This window comes from Vigna angularis, chromosome 7, assembly GCF_016808095.1.
Source record: "Vigna angularis cultivar LongXiaoDou No.4 chromosome 7, ASM1680809v1, whole genome shotgun sequence".
NCBI lineage: Eukaryota > Viridiplantae > Streptophyta > Magnoliopsida > Fabales > Fabaceae > Vigna > Vigna angularis.
In genome coordinates, this window is record NC_068976.1 from 30632252 (window position 1) to 30652102 (window position 19851).

The following is a 19851-nucleotide window of genomic DNA, read 5'->3' on the forward strand; positions in this document are numbered from 1 at the left end:
AGCCGGGTTTAAACGAGTCGGGTTGAAATCTGACTCGCATAAAAAAAATACAATTTTTTCTAACCCAATCCGATTCAAACCTGTGGTGGGCCGGGTTGACTCGCGGGTTGTGACCCATTTTGATAGCTCTACTTTTAACTAAGGGAGATTCTCTAGAACAAGGCTTACCGTACATGAAAAAAAAATGAGTATACCATTTTCACCATTTTTATTGAAATAAGTTTAAATATAATCAAATTTAATATATTTCACTCCATTTTTAATATATTTTATAGACTTTAATAAACTTAAAACCAACTACCTCAAGTAACTTATTTTTTTCTATAGGTGTTTTTAACAATTAAATGTTTTATGTCATCACATAATTAAAAAAAATTAATGACTACATAAATTGTGAGAACCTAAAAAAGTGTACTTCTAGGAGTGAGAATGCTTTAAAATATGGAGATTTTTTTATTTTATTGATAAAATACTTTTATATAAATGAAAAGGGTGAGTGTCTATTTGCATTGTTGAGCATTCTATTTTGCGAATGCGTTGAGCGATAGCAAGACATTAGTGTAACTCTTGTATTAGAGGTCACCATTAGGTTTTAGGGTTGATGAGTGCATATTTATGCCCACATTTATGCTTTAAAATTTAAATTTTTGATGGGATAATTTGCTTAAATGATTGATTTTAAGTGAATTTGTGATGATTGGAATTGTTGGGTTTGGGAATTAAAGAGACGTAAAAAGTGAGTTTTAGCGCATAAAATATTCTTGGATGTTCTTACGTTTATTTGTGCAGCTGAAATTATAAGTTCTATTGGTCCAAATGGCAATTCAAGGCCCAAAATCAAGTTTTATTTGGAAGATAATGTACAAATGGGCCAAACAGGTAGACTTTACCCTTGCACCCCCTAAAATCCCTACATACACTCCTATTTCTGAAATAGGCCAAAGACCAAGCCCAAACACTAAGCCTTTTCTACTACACCTCCCTAAGTTTCCTATACACACCCCTCCTAAACTAGACTCAACCTGATCATGCCACATGGCAATCTAATACCCACACATCTGACCATCAAGAAGGTGTCATGTCATTAATCCTCTACACACCAAATTAACCAATCAGTTGTTGCCACGTCACCACCCTTGACACATCATCATCTTCTCCAAACAGAAACCCTAATTTCATCATCCTAACCTAACCCTAGCCACCACTGTCGTGCCGCCGCCGCAAGCCCCAACGCCGCTCTGCCACCAACCTTCAACGCACAACATCCACCGTAACGCGCAGCCTCCACGCCTTGCTTTAGGGCACCATCATCATCCAAATCGGAGCGCAAGTCGTCACCTTCATCGCGCCATTAACGACGACGCCACCATCAACACGCGTCAACCTTCGTCGTGAACCTCTATGGCCGCCGCAACCTGCACAACTCAACACACCACGATTCATGCTTCTCACCATCTCCACAGCACCGCCTCGGTCTCGCCATCACCACCACGGTTTGGCATCTCGACCATCTTCATCTTCTCCATTCTCGGAACCAAATTCCGCCACCGCAAGAAACCCCACCATCGACACGAGTCCTCCTTCCTCCATGCCGCCACCACAAAATCGTCCTCCTTTCTCGCCGGACAGCCACCATCAACCATTACCACCGTTCATCTTCTCTACTCGCGAAACACAATCGCACCATGTCGCTCTTCCAGTAATGCGAGCCCTTTTCCTGACCGCGACTCCCTCTTCTTCATCGCCCCAACCATCGAGAGAATCCTCCACGCATCAGACCGTCAACACGCATCTCCCATGGCAGCTATCATCGCGCATCCTCACCGTCATCTCCAACCCCAAACCTGCAAACAGAAAACCAATAAGGAACCAGAAACGCAAAAACGCAAGCAGCGACGCAGAGGAGCAAAGCGGCGCAGGAATTTCCCTTCCCCAATGTTCTGAAACCCTAATTGGGAGGGGAGAGTTCTGACACATGGCAGCACCTCATTGGTGCATCCTCCTCTGGTCAAAGCTGGTCAACTAAGGGGCTTTCTTGCAATTTCAGAAATTCAGAAGGGGCTAAAGTGCAGATAGAGACAATTTCAGGGTATTTGTGCAATTTTGGAAAGTCAGAAAAAGTTAAAAGATAAAATTCAGTTGTTGAATTAATTTAATTTGGGAATATCAACAGAAAATATCTTCCAAATAATGTTATAATTATCTAAATCTTTTAGTTATTTGGAAGATATAAGATAAAAGATTTTGTCAACTGAATACTCAGAGTCCAAGCCCAATCAAGCCCTATATAAAGAGACCTAGGGACTTCACTTAATTCATTCATTCTCTCATACTCCTCTCACTTTTCTTTCATCTTGTATTCAATTCCATTCGTAGAGAGTTAAGCATCTAGGGCTATTCTGTTGTAATTCCATTATGGATTCCGAGGTTAGATTGAGTTAATGCAATTGTTTACTTTGGTTATTGATTTAAGTTGTTCTCTCTATGTCTTTCATCTCTCTATCTTGTTAAAAGCAAAGATTTTTGCATCATAATGTGTTTGAATCTACATGCAAATTGATTATATGAGTTTTAGGGTTTCTAGGTTTAAATTGAGAATCTACTTTGATTTAATTTAGGAACTTTCATATGATTAAATGGTTTTTACTATCAATTGAGAATGTACTTTGATTGATTAGTAATAATTTCAACTATAATCAATTGAGAATTTACTTTGATTGATTAGCTTTTAATTTGGTTAGGAGATTTAAGAATAGACATGATTAAACACAATAGAATTTGATTGAGAATGTACTTTGGTTGAATTTATTGTGAATAATCTAGAAAGGTTTTGCATTTGATTGAGAATTTACTTTGGTTAAATGCATGATCGCCCTCAAATTAATTAAGAATGTACTTTAATTAATTTGAAACTAAAACAATAATCAATTGAACAATTATCCGTGAATAATCGATGACGAATCTACCTTGGAAAAGCAGTGGAATTAGTCTATTTCATCGTAACTATTTTTAAGTTTCTTATTTGTTCTTTAAACATTCTCCAAACATTACTTTTATCCATAAGTATTGCATAGCATTCGTAAGAGTCAGATATTCAAAAGCAATTTCGTGTTCATTAGGAGACGACTCAAGGTTACTTTAGCCCTATCTACTTTCTTGAATACTAGTTGGCAATACTGAAGTTGCCTTGAAAAGTAGTATTAATTTGATAGCTTCAACGATAGCCTATCAAGGGTACTGAGCAACAAAAAGTTATGTTGAGCGTAACTTTTTGCAAGAAGAATATAGTTGAACGTCAATATTTTCATTAAGGGTTGCGAAAGGTTTGGCGCTAAGCGCTAATTGGTATGTTGGATTTGTTGTCTTCTTTTATTGTTTTATACAGATCTATAATAGACTTTGTGTATGTTTATGATTATTATTGTGTTTAATTGAAGTGAAAATGTTGTTGTGAGCATGTTTAATGGTGATGGTGTTTAAGGAATTTCAAGAAGAAATTTGTGGAAGTGATAACTTATTGTATGCGTTGACATATGAGATTCAGTAAAAGGGTATCCTGAACTCTAATAACCATTAACACTAATGTAGAGTAGAATGGAATATACGATGAGAGTCACAAGAGGTCTTAATCACTAGAATTTTTTGGTCCTAGACACAAAGGAGACTAACCTTGGAAGTAGTATGGTGATAACTTCTTTGTCTATGTCTTTGTACAGCATAAGTAATACAATAATGCACTCCTCTAGTGAATTCTAATATCAATGGCATATATCCAGATAATATAGTTTAATGTCAATTGTTTGTGTGAATATATATATATATATATATATATATATATATATATATATATATATATGATTTATTGTATTTATATACGTTTAGTTTATAACTGATATAATTTAAATATTTTAAGATAATTCTTTTGTACACTAGCTTATCATGTTGTTCTTTTGTATCATTTTGCATATTGTTTGTTTCTTTTATGATGATCACTTCTCGACATGAGCAGATGAGGAGTTAGGTTATGATACACATCTAATGAAAGGCGGAGATGAGGAGTACTTTCTTTTTCAAATACTCATGTGAATCATAGTTGTTTTATATATATTTTCATTATTATAGTTATTTTATTTTGGAGATAATTGTATTAATACATTAAATATGAAGTTTGTTTGTTTTTTATTTATCGATTTTGAAATGTTTTATTTAGTAGTTCTATACTTATTAAATGTGATATTACATGAATGACTAATGAGACCTGAATGAAAAATGAAATATTTAAATCACTACAAGAAAAATGAAAATTATTGATGAATCATTACCTACAACGTAAGATATGTCGCTAAACGTTAATTACTGACAAATATTTATGCTTCATTTACCGGTCGAAATATTAGTTAGTAAGTTTAATTTACATTTTGGATTTCGCTCCCTTAATTCCACTTTTCCTTTCCTTAAAATTTTAAGCGTTGTTCTCTCTTCCTTCAGCAGCCTCCACTCTGCCATCGTGCTTCACTCTAGCCTACACATGAAGTCTGGTGACCTTCGTTTGTTTGTTTTTTATTTATCGATTTTGTAATGTTTTATTTAGTAGCTTTATACTTATTAAATGTGATATTACATGAATGACTAATGAGACCTGAATGAAAAATGAAATATTTAAATCACTACAAGAAAAATGAAAATTATTGATGAATCATTACCTACAACGTAAGATATGTCGCTAAACGTTAATTACTGACAAAATTACTGACAAATATTTATGCTTCATTTACCGGTCGAAATATTAGTTAGTAAGTTTAATTTACATTTTGGATTTCGCTCCCTTAATTCCACTTTTCCTTCCCTTAAAATTTTAAGCGTTGTTCTCTCTTCCTTCAGCAGCCTCCACTCTGCCATCGTGCTTCACTCCAGCCTACACATGAAGTCTGGTGACCTTCGTTCTAAGCAACCTTGTCATCCTTCATACATCCATAGTAGAGCCTCCTTTAACACATCATTGGTAGAGCCTCTTGTTGTGTCTCCTACACTCGACACTCCTTTTGTTGCCTCTTCCAAGCCATTGTTGTGATGCATTGGAGCTCTAGCGAAGCCTTATATAGAGACTAGGTGTTCTCATTTATTTGTTTCTCTCTCGTGCCCTAATTAATGTGTTTTGTGTTTGGTTGTGTTAGATTTTCATTAGGTTGTTTGTTTCTGTTGAAGGTTATTATGGGTTATATGTTTGGGTTGCATTGTAACTTATATTGTTGATATTGTTTGCGATGTGAATCCCATGTTGTAATTTCATAAAAGGGAAATACATGGCTCGTGTTCTGTTTTGGTGAGGATGCAAATTTGTTTTCATGTTCTATTTTGTGCCTTTTTCCCTCTCCAAACTAAAATAGTAATGCCTTACTCTTTTATGATAAACTTATCAAAATTATTGATGGTAAGGTGATAGGTGTTATATATGTAGACCCCAAAAATGATTGGCACAAGAGTTGGGACACATTGTGCATGCTGATGAGGTGTTTCAACATACTCATCTTCGAAATCGATTTGGCCAGTTTGTTGATGAGAATCTCGAAGGACACATGTAAGCAAACTCTTTTACAAACTTAAAACTTGTACTATTCTTTAATAGGAAGAATTTTCAACTAGACTCTCACAAGTCATTTAAATGATGTCGGCCAAGCATGCCATGAACAAAGTTCCTTCATCTTTTTAAATACAATTAAGTTGTGGAGCCTTGAAAAATAAAGTAAAATTATGGGAGGGATAATCTCAGCTGATGAAACATCTTTAGTCCAGCTTTCAATAAATTATATGAAATTAAATTTTATTTATTTTCAATTGTTAGATTGAATTTTTTTTAAGAAAGTATCATTTTTCATATCACAAAAATCATATATTTCATTTACATTCTCTTATTTAAATACAGTAATGAAAAATATATAAAGATGGATAGAAAATATATCAGAGAACCCTCCCAGTTTTAAAATTACAATTCTCTTATTTTTAAAATATTTTTGGAAACAAAATGATTTTAGAATAGAAAATAATTTTACAATTTTTTAGAGTTGGTGATTGTAACATCCCAAAATATAGTATAACACTATATCATAGATTAATCACATATAATAATAAGGTAGATCAGTTCATCAAGGATTAGTAAAGTATTTAACAATTACAGTTATCCAAAAATAACCATAAAACTAAAAACTTTACAGAATATCATAAGTTTGATACAAAAGATAGGAATAAATCAAACTGTTATACTACACATTGTATAAGCCGATCAGTTCGCAAAAGGAATACTAAATCTATTTGACCGAACGGTTCAATTCAAAACTATACACCACTGATGACCGAGCGGTCATAACTTAAGCAACAAGATCTTCGCCTTCCAACACTTGCTCCACCGAACACTCGTCACCTTCTACTCACATCCACAGGATGATCATCGCAAGGGAAAAGAAAACCAAATGGACAAGACAAGACAGAACAAGAAAATAGGGTAAGCTATTGTAATTTAATTATAAACACATATATGCATTTCATGCAAGTTTAATCCATATGAAACTGAAAGGTACATCATACAACAATGAATACAATTCATCATCACATACAACCAAAACATCATAATTCATATAAATATATATAAACCGAACACTATGACTTGACCATCTGGATTGTATGAATATGTAGCTACAATCGTCCTTGCACTTGTGGTAGTGTAATGGTTGACACTAATCAAGCTACTACCTAAGGTTAATCCCATAATACCTACCTCGGCACCTTGAGGTGGTAGGACCTTCTACTATTCTCACAAATGATATACCTCTATCTTTGTGAGAATAATACTCATAGAATTTCAGGATGAACGCCATCTTAGCATATCCATACTCATACTTTACAAATCAATAACCATACATGAGACATTCCACCTTGGAATTCTCTTCCACTGTATTTAAAAGTTCAACCTTCTCATTTTTACCACAATCTATCATTCATCATTTATATTTCCATTCACAAAATAAAGAGAACATGTGAACGTTGTAGACTGGACACCTTCACAGTTACCCAACTGAGAGAACCGAACAGTTCATAACAGACAAAATAAAAGAAACTGACCGAACGCTATTATTGACCGACCACCATAGAAACCAACTACTAGACACTTAGCCCAATCCAAAGAGTTTAAACCACACACTCATAACTTACACTGAAAACTCTTAAAAACTTATATCAAATATTATACTAGACCGAGTACTCGCTACAAGAATTTGGCTTATTACCGAAGGCCTAGGGACCATCGGTAAATAAGTGTTTTCGACGGTCAAAATGAGCATTACCGAGGGACATGGTGAAATGTAATTACCGAAGGTCAAAAGAGCATTACCGAGGGGTTTGTGACCTTCAGTAAGAAGCTCGACCTCTTAAACTAAGTAATTGGGGGTATTGTAATAGCTCGTCCCCAATTTCGTAAGACAAGACCCTATTCCTTCTCTGTTCTCGTCCCCAATTTCGTAAAAGGTCGACTTTGCGTTGTGCTCCCCCATTCCCTCCCGATTCGTTCTCGTCCTCAATTTGTGCTTCCCATTCTCTCCCTCTCGCTTTTGTTTGACGTTTGTCTTCCTCTCCCTCTCCCTTTCCCGTCTGTCCGGTGGCATTGTGTGGGTAGGGTTCAGTGGTGTTCCAGCAGTGCGTTGGCGTTGCCGTTAAGAAGGTGGTCCGTTAACATCGCGGTGTGTGGACGTTGCTGTCAGGAGGGTGCTCCTGTGACGTGAGGGCGCCTGTCTTCGTCAAGGGAGGCTATTGGGAGACGCATTGAGGTATGTTCTTTACTGGCTTTTGGATTAATAAACTGGGACAATTTTTCCTTAATATTATTGGAAAGTCGAAATAAAATGAAAAGCAAGTTATTTTGAATTGGTTTAGTGAAATGGGAATAGGAATAACAAGAAAGAAAGATGCAGATTAGTTGGTAGAAGAGTGGTTCGTGTTGATTTGAGGAAGGAACAGATGCAGTATAGTTACCCATTGTAGACTGTTTAGATGGTTGAGTTAACATAGTAGAGATGAGAAACAATGCGTAGAGGAAGCAAAAGAAGAAAGTGGTTTTGGTATTCATGTTTACTACTAGGTTAAGAGTTAGTGTGAGATACAAAGAACGTAGTTTCTCAATATATAGCTATTTATAGTGATCAAGCCAAAAGTATAGAAGAGAGCCGAAAGTAAATGATAGGTCTTGGTTCAAGACAGAGAAGAAAATGGAGTAAATGATAGGTTCCAAGGGAAGAAATTCCCTTCTACAGAGGACAATCCCTGTTCTGAAACAAAATACACTCCACCCACAGAACTACAACACCCCTCTCCTTAAAAGACAAAAATTGCCTTACTACTAATTAAAACATCCTAACTGATGTTTAAACTCCTCCTAACTACCCTAACCACTTCATACTAACTTCTATGTTTTATTTTTTTTCCAAACTATATAACAATTGTCTACAAACTATCAAATACATTACATATGGTAACAGAAATGCCCTAAAATGGATTAAGAAAGCAAGATAATTCAGCAAAGTGGAGTAGAATCATGAAATTGAATTTTCAACATTGAAATTTTAAAAGTGTTTGATAAAAGTCCTGACTGAAATTTCTAGATTGGAAGTAGATTTATGCTTTTCAGATTTGAAGATGGAGCTTTGGATTACTAAAAAATTAACAGCCTTTTACACATATATTTTCATTCTTTCAAGCTTGTTGTACATTATTTTTGTTGATTCTAGGCTTTTTCTCAATCCAACCAAGTCTTCTTGCAATGTGAAATTAAAATCAGACTTGACAACTTCCACTTATACCAAAAATGAACTCATAATGGGTTTTTGAGATGTGAAAATGCACACAAGTTGCTCTAAGGTCAATTAATCAATTCCAGCAACTTTATATTATGAAATTAGAATTGTTTAAGCTGGAAATTGGTACATAAACAACATAGATCAGAATATGACCTCTTAACAACCCATTATGTAGGAAAATAAGCAACCTCACACCCCAAACAGAGTTTTAGTGAAAAAAAGCACCAAACAACAATGCAAACAACTTTCAAATAGGTATTGACACTGAACTAAGCTGGAAAATATAAACTAGGTAAAATTAAACTCTAATAAATTGATTGCCTTGTTCTTCCCTAGTTATGTGCAATGTGTCCATCTAATTGGGTGTTGCCCTCCTCTTACCAATATGCGTGAAGTTGTTTGCACTATGGATATTTCTGCTTTGGCACCTTATATGTATCATGTGATAATGTGAATTGTTTGGCTTATACTGGGATTTTGGGTTGAGACCGTGAGCAAAATGGGGAGACCAGGTAGGTTAGTACTTATCACGTTTTCTGTTTAATTCCTATATGGCATTCTGTGTACTAGAACTTGTTCTGGTATTGTTGGCAAGTTAGTTTTGATTCCTCTTGATTTTTTTTCGAGCTTGGAATAAGTTTTGGTGATTTGTTTTGGTATAAGAGAAACTTTCAGTAGTTCCCTTTTTATTATGCTTTAATCCAGTGCCTAGTTATTATGTTGTTGTTGTGAAGTGTTTAAAGTATACATGTGTTGCTATAAGGTTCCTAATCCAAATGGTTGGTGGTCAAATTGTTCATACCAGTGTTCCAGTTGTTTTAAGGAACAATTTCAGTTGCTTAGTTGCTAAGAACCAATGTCTTTTAGGTAATTGAGTTATTTCCAACGTGCCCTAACTGTTTTAGGACCTAAGTTAGCAATTTTAGTTGTTGTAAGGCCTTTGTACAATAGTTCAGTTCCTATAATTGGAAGGGGGAGTTTAGGGATGAGGAAGTAAAGGAGAAAGGGAACAAAGGGTGTTAATTTATAGAGGAAAAAAAACAGAACAGTAAGGAAGAGCAGAGAGTCACAGACAGACACAAAGGATGAAAATAAAAACATAAATAAAATAAATTATAAAAAGAGAGAGAGGGAGAGAGAAAGAGTGGAGGGACGTGCCCCTCTTCTCTTTGACACAACAATCATGCATGTGTAAGCATGGAAGGCGGTCGGTTAGTAGCCTAAAAGATTTTATGTTTCGCTTCTATGATGATGCTTATGGCGTCATGCCAATCATGATGCTATACCTTTCATTTTGCTTTTCAATTTTTTTAAGGGTACGTTCTTTCTTCTTTCATCACTCAAATGTTGGTTAGGGTTCACATTTGCCACCAACTATACTTTCACATGATTGGTACATATATATTTAATCTAGATTACATACAAGTATCTTTAGATATCACTCTTTAACTTTATGTCCAAATGAACAGAAACAAAACAAAGCAATTTGGTAAGAAACTAATCTGGTTTAATACAAAAGAAAAGAAGGAAAAATGTGTATGGGGAGGGTAGAGTGGGAATAAAAATGGTTATAATGGGAGAGAAGAGGAGAGGAGAAATAATGGGGGCTTTCAGTTTAGTGTTTGGAAAATGATGATGGGCTAGGTCGTCCCAAGATATGCAATGATGGTTTGGATTGGGTACAAAACCACCATCAACACCCTTCCTTAACCCCTGACCCCTATCATCAATTATTGTTTTCTTTTATTTATCCTCTGGTTCTTCTATTTTTAGGTCTCCATAACACTTTCGTAGGTGTAATTTTCATGTGTTGGGAAGTGTTGGCAGTAGTATATTTTTAGGTCTCCATAATTAACACAACCAACGCTTTGATACTTGTCGTTGAAATGCAAGTTTTTGGCGTTATCTGACTTGTTTTTAACTCCAATTTATCTACAGAAAGAACATAATTGTGTAGTGAGGAATTGCCATAAGATAACATATTGTTCTTGAGTAAAAGGATATGGACATGTGGTCTTTGTTGAATACAGAGATGCATAATTTTTATTAAACAATAACTATTGTTGTTGCAGAATCTACCAATTATGTTTGTGCCTTTCTCTTTCTAACAAGATCATATCTCCTAAAGATAAGGATCCAAATCCATATATCTCCTAAAGAAGTACAACACTGAAACCGTACACATCACTCTTTTATGTGATCCTTAAACTGTATCCATATTCTGCAGTTTGAGAGATAATGTTGTGGTGATTAGTAGCAGTCACAATGTCATAGGGATAATGACCCAAAATGGACAAAATATACGAAACAAGAATAAAAGAAGATTAAAGTAGGATATAGCTCTTAATTCTAATACGGTTTCAGGAAACTATTATAGGTGTGGCCCCCTTCAACTTCCCCCTTTGAATCCTTCTTTTGGACTTTGCTTGCATCAATGTATGTTATCTAACACACTTCCCCCTCCATCCTTTTCAAATTAATCTTTCATCCTTAACACACTTGTCTACTTTCTTTCTTTTTTAAAATTTTCATCTAAGTTCAAATTTATGTTTTTATTAGCATCTTTTTATATCTTTTAAATTAAAATGTGAAAGTGTTTAGTGTTTTCAAAAGGTATTCATGGATATGTTGGTAGGTTGTTTATAACTCATTTTAGAGTTTAAAGACAATTAAAATCATCAAACAAAGTTGCTTGAACATTCAGTTGTGTGTTTAAATCATTTGGAAATGCTTTTTAGTATCAAACCACCAAACTAGGGACTTTCTCTAGTGCAGAATTTGTTTTCCAGCTAAGGTTTGATTCTTTTCTCTACTTGTAGTGCATTTGTAGCCATATATGAATCATATAAGGCAATGAGACAATGTCTAACCTTGATTATATATGCTACATCAGTTAAAACATTATTTTGTTTCAAAAATTCTGCACAAAAAGGAATAAATGTAGTGCAATCTCATAAACTAATCACTCCAGCAACTTCATTTGGTTTTTTGAAGCTTGTTCAAATTTTGAATTGGCTCTTATCCAAACTGTTACTCAAAAACACCTTTCCAGGTCCAAAATTTGACTCAAAGTTGATGATTTAGTATCTATTATGCACTTAGACCATTATATCACTAATTGAACCATGCTAACAACTTTTATACATCATTTTAGACTTCCTCAAACAGTCACACAACATAGAAATGCTAGACTTCGAAATCTGACTTTCGTTATGGGCAAAAATGCAGAAAAATCACTCCATCACACCACCAAAACTAAGTTTATAAGATTCAATGGACTAGGCAATGTTAAAAGTGACTCTAGAATATGTAACTACATAAGACCAAGCTGGAAAATAGTAGGAAGGTGGAGTTAAACTGAAATTAGACTCATACACAACTTAAACAGCATGGGTCTAAAGTGCACTAAATTATAATGCAGTTATTTTGGTCAAATTTTGGTAACTACAATGAAGTAACCTAAGAAACTACAAAGAAATTGTTGTAAGATGTTTCGATGAGTAAAAGAAGGCTAACTAAAAACTCACACTACAAAAACCATCTAGAACTCAAAATATGACACCGTAGAACCTAAAAAGTGTACTAAGTTGGTGACAATTTCGAAAATCACCTAAACTAACCTAAGAATGTGTAATGTTCTTATCTTAAAATATTGAAATGATTAGCAAAGTGTCAGATTAAGCAAGTTGTTGAAACTATTGATCTAGAGCTACTGTTGTGTAATTTTATTTGCTTGTAGAAATTTGTTATCAAACCTCCACTTAGACCATGACTGAATGTTCATGTATATGTTGTATGTTGATGTATATATTGTATGTTCCTGTATATTGTATGTTCATTTGTTAGACTACAACCTGATTAAGTTAAGTAGTCATTTAAAGTCCTATGGTACTACACACATTCTCAATAGAATGAGAACGGTAAAAGTACCTTAAACAGTTACAATGTACAAAATATGTGGAAGTACTCTATAAAAGAGAACTTTAGTAATGTCAAACAATTGACTCCCCCAAATTTAATACATAACCACTTAGGATGTCAAAGACATTTCAATACTGAGGACTTCTCTTTGCATGCCCTTATTGAATGCCTATGACAATAGTGTTCAAATTGCCTTCCATGTTCGACTTGAGTAGTAATAGGTTTATTACTTATGTCACATGGAGTGTTGTTGTTTCGGCTAAGTTTTTTTTTTTTGGCTTGTCACAGAACATGGCCCATTTTCCCAACCATCGTGGATGGATGTATGATCGTTGTTATAGTGGAAGAAGAGGTTTGAAGGAATCTTTTGTCATCAGAGTTGAAGAGTTTGTGGAGACGGCTCGACGATATCAATATTATGCTCTTGATGGAGGGATTTGATGCCCATGCATCAAGTGCGAATGTACAAGGATTTTGAAAAATGAAGTCATCAAAGTTCACCTATACCAAAAAGGATTCATCCTACCCCTCCAGTACACCCTTCTCATACCCTTGCAACAGACTCTCTTCCTTCTCTTGTGATTATAACCCCACTCCTCCCCCTGTTCCTATTACCCCCACTCCACCCCCCGTGCCTATTACCCCCACTCCTCCCCCCGTGCTTATTATCCCCACTCCTCCCTTGTGCTTATTACCCCCACTCCTCTCCCTGTGCTTATTACCCCCACTCCTACCCCTGACCCTACTAGGATACCTTCCTCATCTTTTGTACCGCCTTTTGAGACTGTCACACCATCTGCTGAGCCAGATTCAGCTGTTGATGGTAAAGATGTTGACCCGCCCCTCCATGATCGACCATGGATTGAGTCGTTTGGTAAAGGGTAACATTTTAATCCCTTTTTTAACCATTTTGATGTTTAAAGATTGTTTTAATTCAATTAAATTTTATTATGTAGGTTTGTTCCATCCAAGATTTCTTCTCAAGCCATCACATGATCAATTAAGCAACAGTTTTTAAGTCCATGGCCTACTTGGGGAGGAATACCTAATGACGAAAAAAAGCCATTCTGGGAGCATTTTCAGGTGAAAAATCCATTAAATTAATTGTCATTCTTATTTCAGTGTGATGATTAATCAATGTTTGTTTTGTTTAATGTTATAGATGAAGGTGCAGTGGAAACCTGAACATGAAACACAGATTAAAAGAAATTTCCACATGAAAGCATCTCATCGGCTGTCAGAGATGTTTAGGGATGCTCGTAATGCAACAGAGCACCCTTATTGGTTGGGCGAGCACATTTGGAACTCTTTACTGGCTCGTTGGAATTCAATAGAGTTTCGCAATAAGTGCGCCAAAGCCTAGAGGAACCGAGCTTCTGAAAAGAGTGGCACCCTGCATACTGGTGGTTCGATCACGATTCATGAGCATGTCATTCGTATGGTAAACTTTCATTACTTTTCTGTTTCTTTCATATATAACTTACGTATTTTTTATTTCATATGCACACTTCTAACTCTAAATTATGTTTCAGGAACAAGCTCTAGGACGGGCGGTCCATGTTGATGAGGTCTTTGCACAGACTCATGTTTGGAAGGGCACTAATGAATTTGTTGATGAAAGATCTCGAAAGACTCATGTAAGCAAATAACACTATTATTATTAGTAATTTTTCATTTTTGTTATTCTATCATTCCCTAACATTGCTTTTAATGTTTGAATAAGAAGAATTTTCTACGAGACTTTCACAGGTTAGATATGAACATGGGTCAGCTCCTACACCAGATGATGCGAGTAATGCAGAAGACGACATCCGTAGGACACAGTGCTGGGTCAACATCGTTGATGGGAAGAAAGAGGGACGAGTGTACGGTGCAGGTCAACTTGCTGCAAACTATACAACATCGAGAGGAGGTACTCTGAAGCACCAACCTTCTTCTTCCACCATTACTGCTGACGAGGCCGTTTTCCGCCTCATGCAGCCACTAGAGCAACGTGACCAGGAAATCATTGATTTGAGATTAGAGTTTAGAAACTTTAAGGCCCTGGTCATGAAAGTGTTGCCTGAAACTTCACAAGATCCATTCATTATGCCTGCGACCTAGCCACGATCCTCCTCGTCACCCACCATCCCTCAGCAACCCACATCAGTCCAACCCTCATCCGTCCAACCCACACCAGTCCAGCCATCTACAGAGGAGCAGGATGATGAAGATCATTCTGGTGATAACTATGTACATTATTAGTTTTATTTTGTTATTGAACATAGTTGTTATAGAAACATTTCGATATTAGAACATTTGGATGTTAGATCATTTGGATCTTAGATCAATTGGATGTTAGAACATTATGTTAGATTGTTTTATGTTTTATGTTTTATTTATAAATACATGTCCTATGGATAATTGGATGATTCAGATGTTATATTGTTTTTTTAATCAATGATTGGATGATTGAGATGCACATTAGGCAGGTTTGTATGTTGTTAGAATATGTTATGCAGGTCTGTTTGTGCTGTGAAAAAATTTATACAGGTTTGTTTGGTTTTATGACCAATCCAATTTTGCTTGACATTTGCATGGAACTTACCGAAGGCATCTGCCCTTCGGTAATTACCAAGGGTCATAGCCCGTCGGTAATGGTTAGCGACAACATGTTTACAAACGGTCTCACAGCCGTCGCTAAGCCTTCGGTAATGCCCTCCTTTTTAGAGATTTTTGGATACTCTATCCAGACCGAACACTAGTTTAATATTATAACACTGCGATTAGACCGAACGGTCATAAATAGATAATACTGCTAATAGACTGAACCCAGTTAATGACTGAGTACGTAACACATCCGAATGGTCAACAAAACCAATCTTTGAATAATACTTCTTAAACCAAAACAAGTTATTTTTCTTAATTTCTAACCCTCCAAACGTGATTTCTAAGTTATTTTAAACCTATTCCACTGAACCTATTACACACTGCTCACCACTCACATTTTCACACACTCTCTTCTCTCACCCATACTGACTGAACGGTCTACATTAGGAAACTCCAACCCAGTTCACAGGTCTCGGCCAACACAGAATTTGAATACAATTCAATCAAACATACCATCATTCATACATGTAAACGTTCACACATCAACTTCAAATACATAAAAATATAATTAAATCACTAGCTTCCCTTACCTTGGATAAACGAGACACTTCCTAAGCTTCCACAAATTTAACTAACCAGCAACCACTCATAAAGCAACCCACTACAATTCCGATCGGTGAAAAGGGACCAACTAGAGGATTAAAACAAAAACAGGTTCAGAAAAAGATAGATGAAGAACACATGCAAGTTGAACCGTGCTTGCATGTTCCAGAAAATACCGAAACTTAAAAAGAACAAATGAGTTTACTTACTCACTTCACACAACAACTAGATTGATGGAAAAGAACTTCTTGCAAACAAGGAAGAACTCACACACAGTCTAGATGATGATCAGAAGAAGGATAAAGTGAGGATTTTTAGAGAGAAGAAGGAAGGTTATAGAGAGAAGGAGGAGAAGCTCAGAATTCTTGAGAGAAGAGGTTCATGCAAAAGTGGCTCAACATTTGAAGATTTTTCGTATATATTACCGTAAAAAACCAATTGGCCAACCAGATACACACACCTGTCTTCCACTTTCTGAATTTTCTAAACCCTCATACTAACACCTGGATTCCACTGAAAGCTGAATTTAATGGTTTTGACAGTGATTGTTTTATTACTCTTTGTTGTTCAGTTTGTTTCTTGATTTTGTGGTACATTTGATGATAACACATTTGTTTTGTTGGTTTTCCACTGTGAAGTGTCGGCAAAAAAAAAAAAGGGATAATTTTGCTGCAACCTACAAGAACTTAAAGAAAAGGAAGAATTGTTGGATTAAGTTCTGCCACAAGTGCCTCTTGAGTAGGTCAGTTCAGCATTATAAATCTCGGGTTTTTTTATTTATTTATTTTAGATGTTTGTATTTTTCATAAAAGTGTCATGCTTAGCACCACGGTTGAGGAAGAAATCTCAACTAGGTTACTGCTATATTCCTTCCTATCATATGCAGCATAGCAGAGATATATATGAAAATATGGGAACAGTGGAAGGGCATAGAGGAACTCGAGGTCTTGGTTTTTTGCCATTGTTTTGCAAGAGTATACAAAGAAATCAAAAAAATATCTTATCTTGTACTATATATAGGTCACCGATATCCCTCATGAGATACTATATCTTGTGTGAACAGGGTAAGACCGTGAATAACACAGTTGTTGTCTATAGTGGTTCAGCATAGCTTGAGTAAGATTGTTTATTATACTTCATACCTGTGGCCTTGTACATACAAAAAAAAAAAGACAACACATTTTGGTGGTTTTTGTGTGTTTCAACTATAGTTGCAAAGCAATGGAATTTTGGACACACGTCCAATGCAAGGAACAACTTAAAATTTTCTAAAATCTATGACTAATATTGTTTTTTTAAATGTGAAATGTTCAAAATGTGGGGTCCAAACATGCTATACATTTAGAAGAAGTTAGGCTCTGATTGTCGGATGAGATATCCTGGTACAAAATGAAAGAATAAGAGAGTATAATATATGTATATGTTTTCTTCAATGACGATTTCCCTGTAATGAATTAGGTATGGTTGAGAATACTGAAGAGGTCGTGCAGTGTGCTAATTGGAGATTTGAAACTAAAGCCAAAGTCACCTTGAGGAAATATACTTCTTCTTAACCTTATTTCATGACATGATTAAAAGTAAGACGAATAGATTTTAAAAACTATCTTGTAATAGAACAACACATTCACCGTTATAACTTTTCAACTTCAAAATTTCTAAACCTTGGCGTCCAAAACTCATTTGATTGTCACAACATTATAACCACTTTTCTCTCTAAATTAGATAAAACAAATATCAATCATTACAAAAGTAAAAACATTAAATTTTACCACATATAGAATAACAAAATATATATATTCAAATGTAAGAGAATGTTAGCTATGTATAATTGATATAGTTAACAATTGGAACTATAACTTTCAACACCTAAGAGAAGAGAAGATGAAGAAAAAAATGTTACTTTTATGCTTCGTTTAATTTCTAAAAATATAAAACAAATGAATAAAAACCATAAAAAAAAAGTACTTAACTGATTATTCATGAGATCAAATTACACATAATCATATATGAGAATATTTATTCACCTCGTCCAACGTCCAAATGTTACTCACATTGAGAACAATATTTAGTAATATAACACTTACTAAATTTAATCTTAAGCCTATCATGGTTAGACAAATAGTGAGTAAAAAAATTACAAAACTAATAATATATATTTTCTTTTTTAAAACCTATGGATAGACTTAATATTGAAGGTTTAAAGTTACTAATTTAGTTCTAAATTATTTATTTAAAATATGCTTTTCTTCCAAAAATGAGAATTGAATTTAAAACATACACTGCTCAAGTTGAAGAGTAAGTAATTTTTATCACACACTTCATCAAATTTTCGTCTTATCTTTGTAAGAAGAGCATGTATTTAAAAAATTGTCCATTCCTAAACATAGTCATTTTAAATACTATAATTAATTTACATTTTTGTTATGTATTTGTATACCTCATTGACTTTTTTATGTATTATACTCTGGCACATGTAATCATGCAATCAGATGATGCCATAATTTTGTTTAAAAGAGCATGCTCACACTTACTGACACAATACACTATTCTCCATTGATTTAATTATATAATGTATAAGGCATATATCATTGATCCACAACAAGAGCAACAATAAAAACATGTGCATTCAAATAAAGTCAAATTAAGCCTGCACTCCCAAATAAAAATCATTAATTAATTTCCTTTTACAAAGGATATGCAACTAATGAGGTCTTTATATAATTAAAAGATGACAGTGAACCCATTTTATAATAAGAACATATTATATTAAAGAAGAAATAGGTATCTGTTAGTGCATTTACCAATAATCACAACTTACAATTGAATTTCTATTGTTATTCTCCGTATTTTCTATTGAAGAAAGAACATCAATAAGTGAATATAAAAATAAAAAATATAATAATTGAAGAATCAAACATTTGAAAAGTGACAAATCATCAAAATCAAAATGAAAGATGTATCAAGTTTAGAAGAAAAAGAAAACATGCATACTTTACCTATTCATTTTGCAGCAATCCAAGTAAAGCAATTAAAGAAACTGTTTAATTTTCATATATTTGAAGATATTAAACACATTTTTATTCTGTTCAAGAAGAATTGGCACACACAGAAGAAAGAAGTTCAGAAAGAAAAATAGCATTGAAAAGTTACTTAAACCAATATGATCCTGCATAACACTTAAAACAACATGCTCAATACAACCTCGGATGAAGTGAACCATTCCTTCAATGTTTTATTATAAACGCAGAAACACAGCAGTAAATTGGTTGTTCTTTTATTGGTTCAGAAAAAATGCAGTTTTCAATGAAAAAAAGATGCTATTGAAAAAGATGAATACAGTTGGCAATAGAAAAAACCCTAGAAATTGCAGAGAGGTTTCGTCTACTACCTTTCTTTCATATTCATCCTATTGGTTCAGAAAAGAGGTAAAGGAAAACAGTTTTCAACAAAAACAAGATTCATTGAAAAAATAAACCTGCTGTGATCGGAGACACAGTGCTTCCACATGATATTGCAGAGAGGTTCGCTAGTCCTCTGCTTCTCTTCTTAAATAAAATTTGTCTTCTTGCAGAATTCAAATATTTTAATTTTAGTTGTTTACCTATGCATGAACATTAGTGTATATATTAATTTCTTTTAATGATTTGAGACTATATGTAGAACAATCAAGAAAAATGAAAAATCATTTGTTTTAAAAACATTCATAAAATTTGTATAAAAACATAAAAAAAAAAAACTAATAACAATATTATAGATATTCAACAAACCTTTGAAATTTATAAATAATTCATACACATTGACCTAATAAAACTATTTATTATGAACAACTTCTACAAATAATCTTACACACTTCTAATAATGGATTATATGGTTATGGAAAATAGTAACACTAAGT